We start from the raw sequence: 17212 nt of genomic DNA on the forward strand, positions 1-17212 counted from the left end.
GACAAATGCAAAAACCTAAGAAATAAATTGAGAAACCTATCCAACCAAAAAACATAGAGACCCAGAAAACCTGAGTCTACGTCTTCACTAAAACAATACAGAAGTACACTATGGAAAAAGAAGGAACAGCACGTCAGAAATCAGCTCAATGTAAATGAAGAATCCATAGAATCCATATAATCTATAGAATCCATAGAATCCATAGAATCCATATAATCTATAGAATCCATAGAATCCATAGAATCCATAGAATCCATCTATAACAAAGAACAAACGTCAAAAACAGAAACATGATTAATTATACATCTTAGAATCAGCTATTAAAGACTACAAGAACCCACTGGATTATCAAATTACATTGAATTGAACTACAGGACAAAATACAAACCCACAATTAAATAAAATATACAGACCACAAATTCCAATTGGCTATAGTTAAACTCTTGAACATTATCCTCAGCTCTGGCATCTTCCCCAATATTTGGAACCAAGGACTGATCACCCCAATCCACAAGAGTGGAGACAAATTTGACACCAATAACTACCGTGGAATATGCGTCAACAGCAACCTTGAGAAAATCCTCTACATTATGATTAATAGCAGACTTGTACGTTTCCTCAGGGAAACAATGTACTGATGTACTGAGCAAAGGTCAAATTGTCTACCAAATTACTGTACAACAGACTACATATTCACGCTGCATACCCTAATTGACATACAAACAAACCAAAACAAAGGGCTAGGTCTTCTCATGCTTTGTTGATTTCAAAAAGGTTTTTGACTCAATTTGGCATGAGGGTCTGCTATACAAACTGATGGAAAGCGGTGTTGGGGGAAAACATACGATATGGTAATAATCCACAAACAACAAGTGTGCAGCTTGAGCCCTACCATCTTAAACCTACAGTATATCTCAACAAGTTGGCGACGGCACTAGGACAGTCTGCAGCACCCGGCCTCACTCTACTAGAATCTGAAGTCAAATGTCTACTGTTTGCTGATGATCTGGTGCTTCTGTCCCCAGCCAAGGAGGGCCTACAGCAGCACCTAGACATTCTGCACAGATTCTGTCAGACCTGGGCCCTGACAGTAAATCTCAGTAAGACCAAAATAATGGTGTTCCAAAAAGGTCCCGTTGCCAGGACCACGAATACAAATTCCATCTAGACACCATTTCCCTAGAGCAGGAATTCCCAAACTGCGTCAGGAGTACTCCAAATGGAAACATGATTCCCATTTTACATTTTTTTTTTATTTTTTATTCTTCACATTTTCAATCAGTCCATTTATTGGGACAATGCTGGGGGGGGGAGGCACAAAAAAATATATACAGACAATTCCTTCATCAAACAACACTGTTTCACAACGCATCAGTGACATGGCAGGAGATGTTTTGAAACAATTACTGCTTTGCATACAAGCCAGTGAATTATACAAACCACTGGAAACCAGGACAGGATTTTTTTTGAGTACTAGACAGCTTTGTGACATCAAATGGACTTTGGTAATCAAGATGTGTTGGTATCTGTAATGATGGAGCAAAAGCCATGACAGGGAGACATCGTGGAGTGGTAACGCGTGTGCAAGCAGTTGCTCCCGACAACATTTGGGTACACTGCAGCATCCACCGAGAGGCTCTTGGGTACACTGCAGCATCCACCGAGAGGCTCTTGGGTACACTGCAGCATCCACCGAGAGGCTCTTGGGTACACTGCAGCATCCACCGAGAGGCTCTTGGGTACACTGCAGCATCCACCGAGAGGCTCTTGGGTACACTGCAGCATCCACCGAGAGGCTCTTGCTGCCAAGGGAATGCCTGACAGTTTGAAAGATGTTTTGGACACTACAGTGAAAATGGTTAACTTTGCAAGGCCTGAACTCTTGTGCATTTTCTGCACTATGCCATGATATGAGCAGCGACCATTTAACACTTTTACAACATACAGAAGTGTGCTGGTTATCAAGGGGCAAAGTATTGAAGCGTTTTTTTTTAAATTGAGAGACGAGCTTAAAGTTTTCTTTGCTGACCATAATTTTCACTTGTCTGACCGCTTGTATGATGACGAGTTTCTCACACTTTCTGGACTATCTGGGTGATGTTTATTCTCGCCTGAATGATCTGCAACTAGGATTACAGGGACTCTCTGCAACTATATTCAATGTGCGGAACAAAATTGAGGCTGTGATTAAGAAGTTGGAGCTCGTCTCTGTCTGCATTAACAAGGACAACACACAGGTCTTTCCATCATTGTATTATTTTTTTGTGTGCAAATTAACTCAAGTTTACGGACAATGTCAAATGTGATATAGCGAAGCACCCAAGTGAGGAGGGTGCGCAATTACGCAGGTACTTTCCTGAAAAGGACGACACAAACAGTTGGAGTCATTATTCCTTTCATGCCCTGCCTCCAGTCCACTTACCAATATCTGAACAAGAGAGCCTCATTGATATTGCCACAAGCGGTTCTGTGAAAATTGAATTTAAATCAGAAGCCCCTGCCAGATTTCTGGATTGGGCTGCACTTAGAGTATCGGCAGGTAGCATAGTGGTTAGAACGTTGGGCCAGTAACCGAAAGGTTGCTAGATCGAATCCGTGGGCTGACAAGGTACAAATATGTCGCTCTGCCCCTGACAATTGTAGTTAACCCACTGTTCCTAGGCCATCGTTGTAAATAAGAATTTGTTCTTAACTGACTTGCCTAGTTAAATAAATAAAAAATCATGCCTTGGCAAATTGTGCTGTTAAGACACTGATTCCCTTTGTAACCACGTACCTATGAGTGGATTCTAGTCCCTCACAAGCATGAAAACTAAATACAGGCACAGACTGTGTGGGAAATGATTTAAGACTGAGATTCTCTCCAGTACAACCCAACATTGCAGAGTTATGTGCATCCTTTCAAGCACACCCTTCTCATTAACCTGTGGTGAGTTATTCACAATTTACGATGAACAAATTAAGTTTTAAATGTAAGATGGCTAAATAAAGAGCAAAATGATGTATTATAATATATTATTATAAGTGCCCTTCCCATGAGGCACATTTGTCACTTCCCATGAGCCGGGTTGTGACAAAAAGTCACACTCATTCTTATGTTTAATAAATGTATTGTATAGTGTGTGTGTGGCAGGCTTACAATGATGGCAAAAAAACAACATTTGAGAGTGCGCTGACCCTGGCCAGAGGGGGTACGCAGCTGGAGGTTCAATGTTTGAAGGGGTACGGGACTATAACAAGTTTGGGAACCACTGCCCTAGAACACACAAAAAACTATACCTACCTCAGCCTAAACATCAGCGCCACAGGTAACTTCCACAAGGCGGTGAACGATCTGATAGACAAGGTAAGAAGGGCCTTCTACGCCAACAAAAATAACATACAATTCGACATCCCAATTAGGATCTGGCTAAGAATACCTGAATCGGTTATGGAACCCATACCCCTTTATGATTGTGAGATCCGGGGTCCACTCACCAACCAAGAATTCACAAAATGGAACAAACATCAATTTTGCAAAAACATCCTCTATGTACAAAGTAAAACACCAAATAATGCATCCAAATCCAGAAAATAGCCGTTAAATTCTACAACCACCTAAAAGGAAGCGATTCCCAAACCTTCCATAACAAACCCATCTCCTACAGAGAGATGAACCTGGAGAAGAGTCCCCCAAGCAAGCTGGTCCTGGGGCTCTGTTCACAATCCCAAATAGACCCCACCTAGCCCTGGGACAACAACAGCAACAGAATTAGACCCAACCAAATCATGAGAAAACAAAAAGATAATTACTTTACACATTGGAAAGCATTTACCAAAAAAACAGAGCAAACTAGAATGCTATTTGGCCCTAAACAGAGAGTATACAGTGGCAGAATACCTGACCACTGTGACTGACCCAAACTTAAGGAAAGCTTTGACCATGTACAGACTCAGTGAGCATAGCCTTGCTATTGAGAAAGGCCGCCGCAGGCAGACATGGCTCTCAAGAGAAGACAGGCTATGTGCACACTGCCCACAAAATGAGGTGGAAACTGAGCTGCACTTCCTAACCTCCTGCCCAATGTATGACCATATTAGAGACACATATTTCCCTCAAATTACACAGATCCACAAAGAATTAGAAACAAATCCAATTTTGATAAACTCCCATATCTACGGGGTGAAATTCCATAGTGTGCCATCACAGCAGCAAGATGTGTGACCTGTTGCCACAAGAAAAGGGCAACCAGTGAAGAACAAACACCATTGTAAATACAACCCATATTTATGCTTTATATATTTATTTATTTTTTGTGTACTTTAACCATTTGTTCATTGTTACAACACTATATATATATATATAATATGACATTTGTAATGTCTTTATTGTTTTTAAAGTTCTGTATGTGTAATGTTTACTGTTAATTTTTATTGTTTATTTCACTTTTGTATATTATCTACCTCACTTGCTTTGGCAATGTTAACACGTTTCCCATGCCAATAAAGCCCCTTGAATTGAATTGAGTGGAGATGGAGGAAGAGGGAGAGAGCGTTGGAGAGAGAGAGAGAGAGAGAGAGAGAGAGAGAGAGAGAGAGAGAGAGAGAGAGAGAGAGAGAGAGAGAGAGAGGGAGAGGGAGAGAGCGTTGGAGAGAGAGAGAGAGAGAGAGAGAGAGAGAGATGAGTGATGAGTGATCTACATGGACTAACCCTCTAATGAGTGATCTACATGGACTAACACTGACTCTCTAATAAGTGATCTACATGGACTAACCCTCTAATAAGTGATCTACATGGACTAACACTGACTCTCTAATAAGTGATCTACATGGACTAACTAGCGTTAGCGCAATGACTGGAAGTCTATGGGTATGTGCTAGCATGCTAGTAGACTAGCATTAATAATTGACTTCCAGTCAATGCTAGTTAGCAATTGGCTCACGAGACTACCTCGTAACTTCTTTCATACTGGACGCAGAGACATAAAAATGGTGTCCATGTAGTTCATCTGCGTCTGGGGAAATAGATAAAGGGCTTAATTCCCCAAAATCCTGAAGTATCCCTTTAACCAGAACACAAGAACGAATGGGCGTGATGTCACAGAGGATGGCTACATGACACATACACATGTGCACTTTCAGTAGTCTTTCAGTAGTAACATGTAGTCTGTAACCCTTTGACAGCTCTTTGGTCTTGGCCATAGTGGAGTTTGGAGTGTGACTGTTTGAGGTTGTGGACAGGTGTCTTTTATACTGATAAAAAGTTAAAACAGGTGCCATTAATACAGGTAACGAGTGGAGGACAGAGGAGCCTCTTAAAGAAGAAGTTACAGGTCTGTGAGAGCCAGAAATCTTGCTTGTTTGTAGGTGACCAAATACTTATTTTCCACCATAATTTGCAAATAAATTCATTAAAAATCCTACAATGTGATTTTCATGATTTTTGTTTCTGATTTTGTCTGTCATTGTTGAAGTGTACCTAGGATGAAAATCACAGGCCTCTCTCATCTTTTTAAGTGGGAGAACTTGCACATATGGTGGCTGACTAAATACTTTTTTGCCCCACTGTGTATGTATGTATGTATATATATATATATATATATATATATATATATATATATATAACCTCTTTTATGAGCACACAAGAAAGAATGGAGAAGAAAATAATTGTGTATTTATAAAATGCATGTTATTAGCAATCTTACATATAATAAAATCTTATTTGTTATTTGTCACATGCTTCGTAAACAGCAGGTGTGGCCAATTGTAATCAGTGAGACATGACAATCCCAAGCTGTGGTTTTATAGTACAGACTCACTTCGGGGGGCTGCAATGCCCTCAAGGTAGTCTGGGCAAAAAATAACACACACACACACACACAGAAACACACACACACACACCGACTGCAACATTAAACTGTTGGTTTGGAAAGCTCAATATCATAACCATGAGTATGGAGACAGACTAGACACAGAGGAACGAAATACACCTACTACACCTACCAGTGGTGGCTCCTCAGCGGGGGAAAGGGGAGGACCATCCTCCTCAGTGAATTTGGCTATGACTATCCAACACTGGAGCTCTTCTAAGTCAAGGTAAGGTTTTGGTTTAATTAATTTAATGGCTCTGGGGCCCACCGGTGTAACTGCTAAACTGCTTGCTGAATTTACACTGTACTGCATGATGGTAGCGGGTTCACTAACGTGTTAGTTCTAGTAGCTATATTGACTAGCTACAGTTGAAGTTGGAAGTTTACATACACATTAGCCAAATACATTTAAACTCAGTTTTTCACAATTCCTGACATTTAATCCTAGTAAAAATTCCCTGTCTTTAGGTCAGTTAGGATCACCACTTTATTTTAAGAATGTGAAATGTTAGAAAAATAGTAGAGAGAATCATTTATTTAAGCTTTTATTTCTTTCATCACATTCCCAGTGGTTCAGAAGTTTACATACAATCAATTAGTATTTTGTAGCATTGCCTTTAAGTTGTTTGACTTGGTCAAATGTTTTGGGTAGCCTTCCACAAGCTTCCCACAATAAGTTAGGTGAAATTTGGCCCAATCCTCCTGACAGAACTGGTGTAACTGAGTCAGGTTTGTAGGCCTCCTTGCTGGCATATGCTTTTTCAGTTCTGCCCACAAATGTTCTATGGGATTGAGGTCAGGGCTTTGTGATGGCCACTCCAAAACCTTGACTTTGTTGTCCTTAAGCAATTGTGCCACAACTTTGGAAGTGTGCTTGGGGACATTGTCCATTTGGAAGACCAATTTGCGACCAAGCTTTAACTGATGTCTTGAGATGTTGCTTCAGTATATCCACGTAATTTTCCTCCCTCATGATGTCAACTGTTTTGTGAAGTGCACCAGTCCCTCCTGCAGCAAAGCACCCCCACAACATGATGCTGCCACCCCCGTGCTTCACGGTTAGGATGCTGCCACCCCCGTGCTTCACGGTTGGAATGGTGTTCTTCGGGTTATAAGCATCCCCCATTTTCCTCCAAACATAACGATTGTCATTATTGCCAAACAGTTATATTTTTTGTTTCATCAGACCAGAGGATATTTCTCCAAAAAGTATGATCTTTGTCCGAATGTGCAGTAGATTTCTTTAGATTTTCCCATAAATGTCAAGCAAAGAGGCACTGAGTTTGAAGGTAGGCCTTGAAATACATCCACAGGTACACCTCCAATTGACTCAAATTATGTCAATTAGCCTATCAGAAGCTTCTAATGCCATGACATCATTTTCTGGAATTCTCCAAGCTGTTTAAAGGCGCAGTCAACTAAGTGGATGTAAACTTCTGATCCACTGGAATTGTGATACAGTGAATTATAAGTGAAATAATATGTCTGTAAACAATTGTTGGAATAATGACTTGTGTCATGCACAAAGTAGATGTCCTAACCGACTTGCCAAAACTGTAGTTTGTTAACAAGAAATCTGTGGAGTGGTTGAAAAATTAGTTTTAATGACTCCAACCTAAGTGTATGGAAACTTCCGAATTCAACTGTATGACGTTAGCTAATAAGGTGACAATGACGTAGGCTGTGTGTAACGGTTAGCGGTTATGGTATTAAGGTTTGGCTTGGAAAGTTTTTTTTGCCTGGTCACAGACAGCTGATGTGTTGTGCACTGAAGGGAAAAGGTCAGAGGAGGAGAATGCATAGATGCGAGAAGGAATTATAAGAGCAAAGTGATCATGCTGTTTGTATGTGGCTGCTATGAAAATGAACTGTATTTACGTGTGAACATTCCACCGATTCTGTTGAAAAAAAAAAAAAAAACATTTAACAGAAGGAAATGGAACGGAGAAAAACATACCTGAATTTGTCCAATAGAAACCATCGTTTGCACCGGTTGGACCAATGATTACACCCTAGACGAGCTAGATGCCGGCAAGAGTGTGCAAGGAGGTATTGAATGTGTCACTGTCTTTTAACTTGATTACTCACGTCTCTGTCGACCTGTGCATGCACCTAAGTTGTAAACTTTCATTCACAGGCTAGGTTGTATCAACCTCATGATGGTCGTAGAGACAATGTTAGTAGTTATTATGTAGTGACCTAAGCCAATCACTGTTACATTGAACTGGGTGAATGGAATATGAATGACAGTCATCCAATATGCTGTAATAGAAATAAGGCCATTCTCATGAAAAAAATAAACATTGTCCTTCCTCGTCTTAAATGGCAGCGACTGCCACTGCCACCTAATACACAGACTAAACTCAATACTGTCATTAAAACCTAAAACTGTGTTGACGAGACAGCGCAATTATGTTAATGTTCCCTGTACGGCTGAATGTACCCCAATAATTACAACAGCATACACTCATGAGTTTATGAACACGATTAGCCTAATCATTATTCGTTCATTCACACAACATGTTCATTCAGAGATTATATTTCTAATGGCATTAAGTAGCATATATAGAGAGCTTGATAAACAAACAAAAGGGAAATGGGTAACAGCTTTATTTTCACATTAAAACACTCAACTGACTCTTGGGTTCAGTCCCAAATGGCACCCTAATCCCCTAATATAGTGCACTACTTTTGACCAGGGCCCAGAGTGGGATAGGGTGCTATTTGGGATGCAGGATTTCCAACCTACCTGGGACACTTGACATTTTGGTTGGTAAGTAGGTGAGAGAAAATAGCAGGTACTTCTGTTGTAATTTGGACAGAGGAACGATTTGATGAGCTGGTGAGACAGCCAGTGAGACAGCCAATGAGACAGACGATGAGACAGCCAATGACACAGCCAATGAGACAGCCAATGAGACAGCCAATGAGACAGCCAATGAGACAGCCAATAAGACAGCCAATGAGACAGCCAATGTCTAACATCAAGCTGTATCTCCAAAATGTCTGCCACTAAAGGTGAAACCTTGGATTTTTCTGGTGTCATCGTATCTAATGTCTAGCTGGGCTAGTTGTCTAGCTTCAGTCATTGTAGTATATCCCACTACCACATTACCAATGCTACTACACTAATACTACAGAACAGGAATAGTGATGTGGCTCTTATTCAGGTTTATAGATCCCATGAGTCATGACTACAAGATAACAGGAATAGTGATGCTGCTCTTATTCAGGTTTATAGATCCCATGAGTCATGACTACAAGATAACAGGAATAGTGATGCTGCTCTTATTCAGGTTTATTTCAGCAGTAGGTCAGGAAACACATCGGTAATATTTAGAAAGTAATCATTAACCTCAAACAAAGACAGAGGTTGTTTATTATCTACTTCACTTGCTTTGGCAATGTTAACATATGTTTCCCATGCCAATAAAGCCTTTGAATTTACTTGAGAGAGCAATAGAGAAATACAGCGAGAGAGAGAGAGCAAGAGAGGGAGAGAAATAGAGCGAGGGAGAGAAATAGAGCGAAAGAGCGAGCGAGAGAGCGAGCGAGAGAGCGAGCGAGAGAGAGAGCGAGAGAGCGAGAGAAAGAGAAATAGAGAGAGACAGAGAAATAGAGAGAGAGAGAGAGAAATAGAGAGAGAGAGAGAGACAGACAGAGAAAAAGAGAGCGAGACAGACACAGACAGACAGACAGACAGACAGACAGACAGACAGACACAGACAGTCAGACAGTCAGACAGATAGACAGAGAAAAAGAGAGCGAGAGAGCGAGAGACAGACAGACAGACAGACAGAGAAAAAGAGAGCGAGAGAGCGAGACAGACAGACAGACAGACAGACAGACAGTCAGACAGTCAGACAGAGAAAAAGAGCGAGACAGACAGACAGAGACAGACAGACAGACAGTTCTGGTCTCTATTGGACCTGTAAGATGTATCACTGCTGCAGTCATCTTTATTTGGCTAATTATCACCTAGATGAACAGATTATCAGCAGAATAAACACTGTTGCTGTAACACGAGCTTCTAGAAGAGTATTACGTGTTCTGCATGCATCGACATCACTGGAAGGAGAAGTGCTTGGAGGAATAATCTGCCATGAAGATCTGACCTTAACATCAGTTTGTAGCGGTATTGTTAGAGAGGTGAAGGTGACAGGCAGGGAAAGGAAAAGAGTTTAAGATAGAGGACCAACTTTTGGCGCATTTCGCAAACAAGTTTACGTCTGTTTGCTCAGTTTTATAGCCAGGCGCACCACCCAGGTTTACCAAGATGGTTCTGGCTCAGTGGAAGATAACCGAAAATTATCCATCCGTCCAAAACTGAAAAGAAACCACCAGAATCATGAGACATGAAGAAACGTATCAGCTCTTTCAAAATGGCACACACTTCCCTTTATAGCGCCCTACTTTTGACCAGGGCCTATCGGGCTCTGTTCAAAAGTGAGTGCACTTTGTAGGGAATAGTATGCCAGTTAGGAGCCAAACAAGATAACTCCGGGTTAATAGAGTTTGCTTCACACTCCAATGAAGTACACCTCTCCTTTAAGACCCTTCATCTCTGATAACAGACAGGAAGAAACGCCTTGAAAAGATGCTCTCTGGTCAAGCTCTACGCTGACAATCCTCCAGGAGAGAGAGAAAGAGAGAGAGAGAGAGCGAGAGAGAGAGAGAGAGAGAAAGAGATAATGTGTGCTCCTCTGGCCTAAAGATAAGATCGGGACACCTTCAGACAGTCCCCCTCTCTGCTCTGATTAGAAAGTACACTTAAAACACACACACATACACACACTCATATTCTCTCTCTCTCTCTCTCTCTCTCTCTCTCTCCCACACACACACACGGACACCCACACTCACCCTCTTAAAAATGAAAGCCCTATTTGATCCAGTTCTGCTGATTTATGGGACATGTCCACTTATTTGATAACGAATAAAACCCTCTACTTTTCTCACAATATCATTCTCCACACAGAGACAGAAACCAACCACTCAATCTCAACAGCACCTCATTGACCAATGACTGATATAAAAAATAAAATATAATGCATTTAACCTTTATTTAATTATGTTTACCAACCATTCTGATTTACTTTGACACACAGGCAGTACGCGAACACCGCTAACTAGCTAGCCGTTTCACATCCGTTACATCAGCACCACCGCTAACTAGCTAGCCGTTTCACATCTGTTACATCAGCACCACCGCTAACTAGCTAGCCGTTTCACATCCGTTACATTAGCACCACCGCTAACTAGCTAGCCGTTTCACATCCGTTACATCAGCACCACCGCTAACTAGCTAGCCGTTTCACATCCGTTACATAGGTACCAGGCTTACCTCACTTGAACTAGCTGGGTTCCATTTATTCTTCCCATGATGATATTTATACAGAGACAAAAGAGGCTGGCGAAAGCTCTCATGCTCAAAATCCCACCTCTGACACCAATGTAGCAAAGTCCAAAGGCATCCAAATATGTGGCACATACACGCAACAGTGTTGCTAAAGGATATCTCCAACAATCCATACGATTAGGCACTTGAATCTCTACTCTAACCAGATGTTCCTCACACACTTATCTCAAATGAAGTGGTGGACCAAAATTAGGACCATGCATTACAATCTGGTCTCAGAGCATTTCGTATTATTCTGTATGTACAGTGCCTTGCGAAAGTATTCGGCCCCCTTGAACTTTGCGACCTTTTGCCACATTTCAGGCTTCAAACATAAAGATATAAAACTGTATTTTTTTTGTGAAGAATCAACAACAAGTGGGACACAATCATGAAGTGGAACGACATTTATTGGATATTTCAAACTTTTTTAACAAATCAAAAACTGAAAAATTGGGCGTGCAAAATTATTCAGCCCCTTTACTTTCAGTGCAGCAAACTCTCTCCAGAAGTTCAGTGAGGATCTCTGAATGATCCAATGTTGAACTAAATGACTAATGATGATAAATACAATCCACTTGTGTGTAATCAAGTCTCCGTATAAATGCACCTGCACTGTGATAGTCTCAGAGGTCCGTCAAAAGCGCAGAGAGCATCATGAAGAACAAGGAACACACCAGGCAGGTCCGAGATACTGTTGTGAAGAAGTTTAAAGCCGGATTTGGATACAAAAAGATTTCCCAAGCTTTAAACATCCCAAGGAGCACTGTGCAAGCGATAATATTGAAATGGAAGGAGTATCAGACCACTGCAAATCTACCAAGACCTGGCCGTCCCTCTAAACTTTCAGCTCATACAAGGAGAAGACTGATCAGAGATGCAGCCAAGAGGCCCATGATCACTCTGGATGAACTGCAGAGATCTACAGCTGAGGTGGGAGACTCTGTCCATAGGACAACAATCAGTCGTATATTGCACAAATCTGGCCTTTATGGAAGAGTGGCAAGAAGAAAGCCATTTCTTAAAGATATCCATAAAAAGTGTTGTTTAAAGTTTGCCACAAGCCACCTGGGAGACACACCAAACATGTGGAAGAAGGTGCTCTGGTCAGATGAAACCAAAATTGAACTTTTTGGCAACAATGCAAAACGTTATGTTTGGCGTAAAAGCAACACAGCTGAACACACCATCCCCACTGTCAAACACGGTGGTGGCAGCATCATGGTTTGGGCCTGCTTTTCTTCAGCAGGGACAGGGAAGATGGTTAAAATTGATGGGAAGATGGATGGAGCCAAATACAGGACCATTCTGGAAGAAAACCTGATGGAGTCTGCAAAAGACCTGAGACTGGGACGGAGATTTGTCTTCCAACAAGACAATGATCCAAAACATAAAGCAAAATCTACAATGGAATGGTTCAAAAATAAACATATCCAGGTGTTAGAATGGCCAAGTCAAAGTCCAGACCTGAATCCAATCGAGAATCTGTGGAAAGAACTGAAAACTGCTGTTCACAAATCCTCTCCATCCAACCTCACTGAGCTCGAGCTGTTTTGCAAGGAGGAATGGGAAAAAAATTCAGTCTCTCGATGTGCAAAACTGATAGAGACATACCCCAAGCGACTTACAGCTGTAATCGCAGCAAAAGGTGGCACTACAAAGTATTAACTTAAGGGGGCTGAATAATTTTGCACACCCAATTTTTCAGTTTTTGATTTGTTAAAAAAGTTTGAAATATCCAATAAATGTCGTTCCACTTCATGATTGTGTCCCCCTTGTTGTTGATTCTTCACAAAAAAATACAGTTTTATATCTTTATGTTTGAAACCTGAAATGTGGCAAAAGGTCGCAAAGTTCAAAGGGGCCGAATACTTTCGCAAGGCACTGTAAATACATATGACATGTTACTAACTTGCTAAAAATTGTAAATATATGTTATGAATTTTCAAAACGTACAATATGTTATGAATTACAATTTGCTGTGGCTAACGTTAGCTATGTGGCTAGGTGGCGAACACTTAGGTTAGGAGTTACGTTAAAGGGTTTTAAGGTTAGTAAGAACATGTCAAGTAGTAGCAAGGTATTGGAAATGTGTATGTAGTTGAAATGTTGCTAATTAGTTAAAATGCTAAAGTTGTCAATGATGAGATTCGAACATACAAACATTGGGTCGGTAGAGCTTCACCACCAACCAACCCTCCTTTCGTTTTTATCTTTAAGTAACAGTCTGTCTCATGTAACCACACCAAACGTAACATTTACTAATTTGAGTATCCCGGATTTACGTTTAGTATGTTACATCTAGTCTATGAGACCAGGTTGTGGATAATGACAAGTTACACATCCTAAAAAGAGTCATTTATTCTGCAAAGTCGATTGGACACACACACCACACAAACCTGACCCAAACCTGATAACGGAACTACACAATCTGTGAACCCAAGGCTAGGCTACAGAAGCTGTCATAATCAATAAGAATCCTAATCAATAAAATACGGTCCAGGCATCGGCCTGCTTGTGACAAACACAACTGTAGCGCGGAAGAAAATCACAATGACACGTGCTTAAAGCAGCGCTTAGCTCTGTGTCAAGAAACTGAGAAGTGGCTCTTTTACGTACAGCTTTATGTCAACCAGGTTCGACATCAAACTACACAGCCCCTGATTCCATTTAGATATTGTGTATAATATCTAGGATGAGAGGATCAAGGAAATGTCACACTCACACACTGAACATCACCTCAAGTGAAACAGACTATTTTCTTTAGATAATAAAAAACCTTTGTCATACCTTCTTCATGCATTCTCTGCAGACATAAAGTCAGGCTTCTTCTCCAACCCGGCATGTCGGTACAGATGACTCCGGTCTGTGAAAAGGATGATGATGTTGTAGTAAGGCAAACAAACGATGTTGACGGAGGAGAATGGTCATAAACTGGTACTTCTCTTCTGTTTAGCCTATAGACAGCAGCGTGCGATGCAATAAGCGTCCTATTCATTCCCTCTGCGGCACTTCAATGGAAAAAAAAACAAGTGCGAGTGAGTCCCGGGAAGTGTTAGAAAACGATTTTTTCATTTATTTATTTTTCGACCGTTGGACGTTGGTAGATTTTGGAGAGGTAGTCCGTTACTCGTTGCACAAACACACACCGCTTGGGAAGCAGAGAGACTGAGAGCATGACTCAAAGGTTACGCTCTCTCGGTCACTAATGTGTTTGGCAAAGTGTATGATTCGCGCTGCTGCCTGCATGCCTCGGAACGGGAACACTCCGGAACAGAGTCGCTGCCGGTAGGCTATTCGGTTTGACATCTCACTGGCATCAGCAGTGCGTAGAGGCAGAATCCACACACACAAACACAGTGAGACACGCACTCGTACACACACACGTATAGGCCTCTATAGCTATGATAACCTGTTTAGCAGTGTCCCATCTTCAAATATGACTTCAGTAGCATTTCCATCACTTTTCTCTCAGAGAACAGGACGATACGGGTGATGATGAAGTTGATTTAGTGTACCAGAGACATGACTCACTCTAAAGGTCCTGGGGAAAGTAAAGCAAAATGATCATGTTCTTGCAGAGTAGTCTACCCCCTGTGGATAGGCCATCTGCAGGTGGCCTCAGGGGTACTAGTGCCCCACATTAAAGAAACAATATTCTAAACCAACACATAGTACCAGTGTGGGAAGCCCAAACACAAATAGGAATGAAAGTGAGTTATGCTTATGAATGTGTTATGAATTGGTCATAAAGTCTTTATGTAGGTAGTACATCATAATTCCATTCTCCTGGCCAACCACCACACACCTCTCACTCACACATGCGCTATTGGTCATCAACCAATCATTGCATGCCTACTCGGTACCCTTCAATAGTCTTTCCTTAAATGCGGTCATATCTACTTCCCAGAGAACATAAGACAAGTTCCCTCCCTGGCACTCTGTACTGTCTCTTCATTCTCATCACACCCCATGCCCGTGTCTGCTTCTGCTGCTTGGAGCGCAGCCACCAGGTGTTTCCTTCTCATCACACCCCATGCCAGTGTCTGCTTCTGCTGCTTGGAGCACAGCCGCCAGGTGTTTCATTCTCATCACACCCCATGCCAGTGTCTGCTTCTGCTGCTTGGAGCACAGCCGCCAGGTGTTTCATTCTCATCACACCCCATGCCAGTGTCTGCTTCTGCTGCTTGGAGCACAGCCGCCAGGTGTTTCATTCTCATCACACCCCATGCCAGTGTCTGCTTCTGCTGCTTGGAGCACAGCCGCCAGGTGTTTCATTCTCATCACACCCCATGCCAGTGTCTGCTTCTGCTGCTTGGAGCGCAGCCACCAGGTGTTTCATTCTCATCACACCCCATGCCAGTGTCTGCTTCTGCTGCTTGGAGCACAGCCACCAGGTGTTTCCTTCTCATCACACCCCATGCCAGTGTCTGCTTCTGCTGCTTGGAGCACAGCCGCCAGGTGTTTCATTCTCATCACACCCCATGCCAGTGTCTGCTTCTGCTGCTTGGAGCACAGCCGCCAGGTGTTTCCTTCTCATCACACCCCATGCCAGTGTCTGCTTCTGCTGCTTGGAGCGCAGCCACCAGGTGTTTCCTTCTCATCACACCCCATGCCAGTGTCTGCTTCTGCTGCTTGGAGCGCAGCCGCCAGGTGTTTCCTTCTCATCACACCCCATGCCAGTATCTGCTTCTGCTGCTTGGAGCGCAGCCGCCAGGTGTTTCCTTCTCCCTCTCTTCGGGTTTACCTTGAGGTTTTCCCACAGGTCGATGTTGCTGGCCTTGACTGACCATATGATGCAGGGCTGGATGGACAACTCCTGTCCTCGGGCCTAATTGGCGTCACGGTTTCCCCAGCCCAAGCTAACACACCTGATTAAACTAATCATATTCTAAACTGGAGACCATGATTTGTTGATTATTAGCGTCAGGTCTGTGAGCAGCAGCATCACCAAACAGACACCTGAGGACTGGGGTTGCCCCTCCCTGACCGATCCCGAGGACTGGAGTTGCCCCTCCCTGACCGATCCCGAGGACTGGAGTTGCCCCTCCCTGACCGATCCCGAGGCCTGGAGTTGCCCCTCCCTGACCGATCCCGAGGACTGGAGTTGCCCCTCCTGACTGATCCCGAGGACTGGAGTTGCCCCTCCCTGACCGATCCCGAGGACTGGAGTTGCCCCTCCCTGACCGATCCCGAGGACTGGAGTTGCCCCTCCCTGACCGATCCCGAGGACTGGAGTTGCCCCTCTCTGACCGATCCCGAGGACTGGAGTTGCCCCTCCCTGACCGATCCCGAGGACTGGAGTTGCCCCTCCCTGACCGATCTCGAGGACTGGAGTTGCCCCTCCCTGACCGATCCCGAGGACTGGAGTTGCCCCTCCCTGACCGATCCCGAGGACTGGAGTTGCCCCTCCCTGACCGATCCCGAGGACTGGAGTTGCCCCTCCCTGACCGATCCCGAGGACTGGAGTTGCCCCTCCCTGACCGATCCCGAGGACTGGAGTTGCCCCTCCCTGACCGATCCCGAGGACTGGAGTTGCCCCTCCCTGACCGATCCCGAGGACTGGAGTTGCCCCTCCCTGACAGATCCCGAGGACTGGAGTTGCCCCTCCCTGACCGATCCCGAGGACTGGAGTTGCCCCTCCCTGACTGATCCCGAGGACTGGAGTTGCCCCTCTCTGACCGATCCCGAGGACTGGAGTTGCCCCTCCCTGACTGATCCCGAGGACTGGAGTTGCCCCTCCCTGACCGATCCCGAGGACTGGAGTTGCCCCTCCCTGACTGATCCCGAGGACTGGAGTTGCCCCTCCCTGACCGATCCCGAGGACTGGAGTTGCCCCTCCCTGACCGATCCCGAGGACTGGAGTTGCCCCTCCCTGACCGATCCCGAGGACTGGAGTTGCCCCTCCCTGACCGATCCCGAGGACTGGAGTTGCCCCTCCCTGACTGATCCCGAGGACTGGAGT

This window comes from Oncorhynchus mykiss, chromosome 7, assembly GCF_057628025.1.
Source record: "Oncorhynchus mykiss isolate SJ-2025 chromosome 7, ASM5762802v1, whole genome shotgun sequence".
Classification (NCBI taxonomy): domain Eukaryota; kingdom Metazoa; phylum Chordata; class Actinopteri; order Salmoniformes; family Salmonidae; genus Oncorhynchus; species Oncorhynchus mykiss.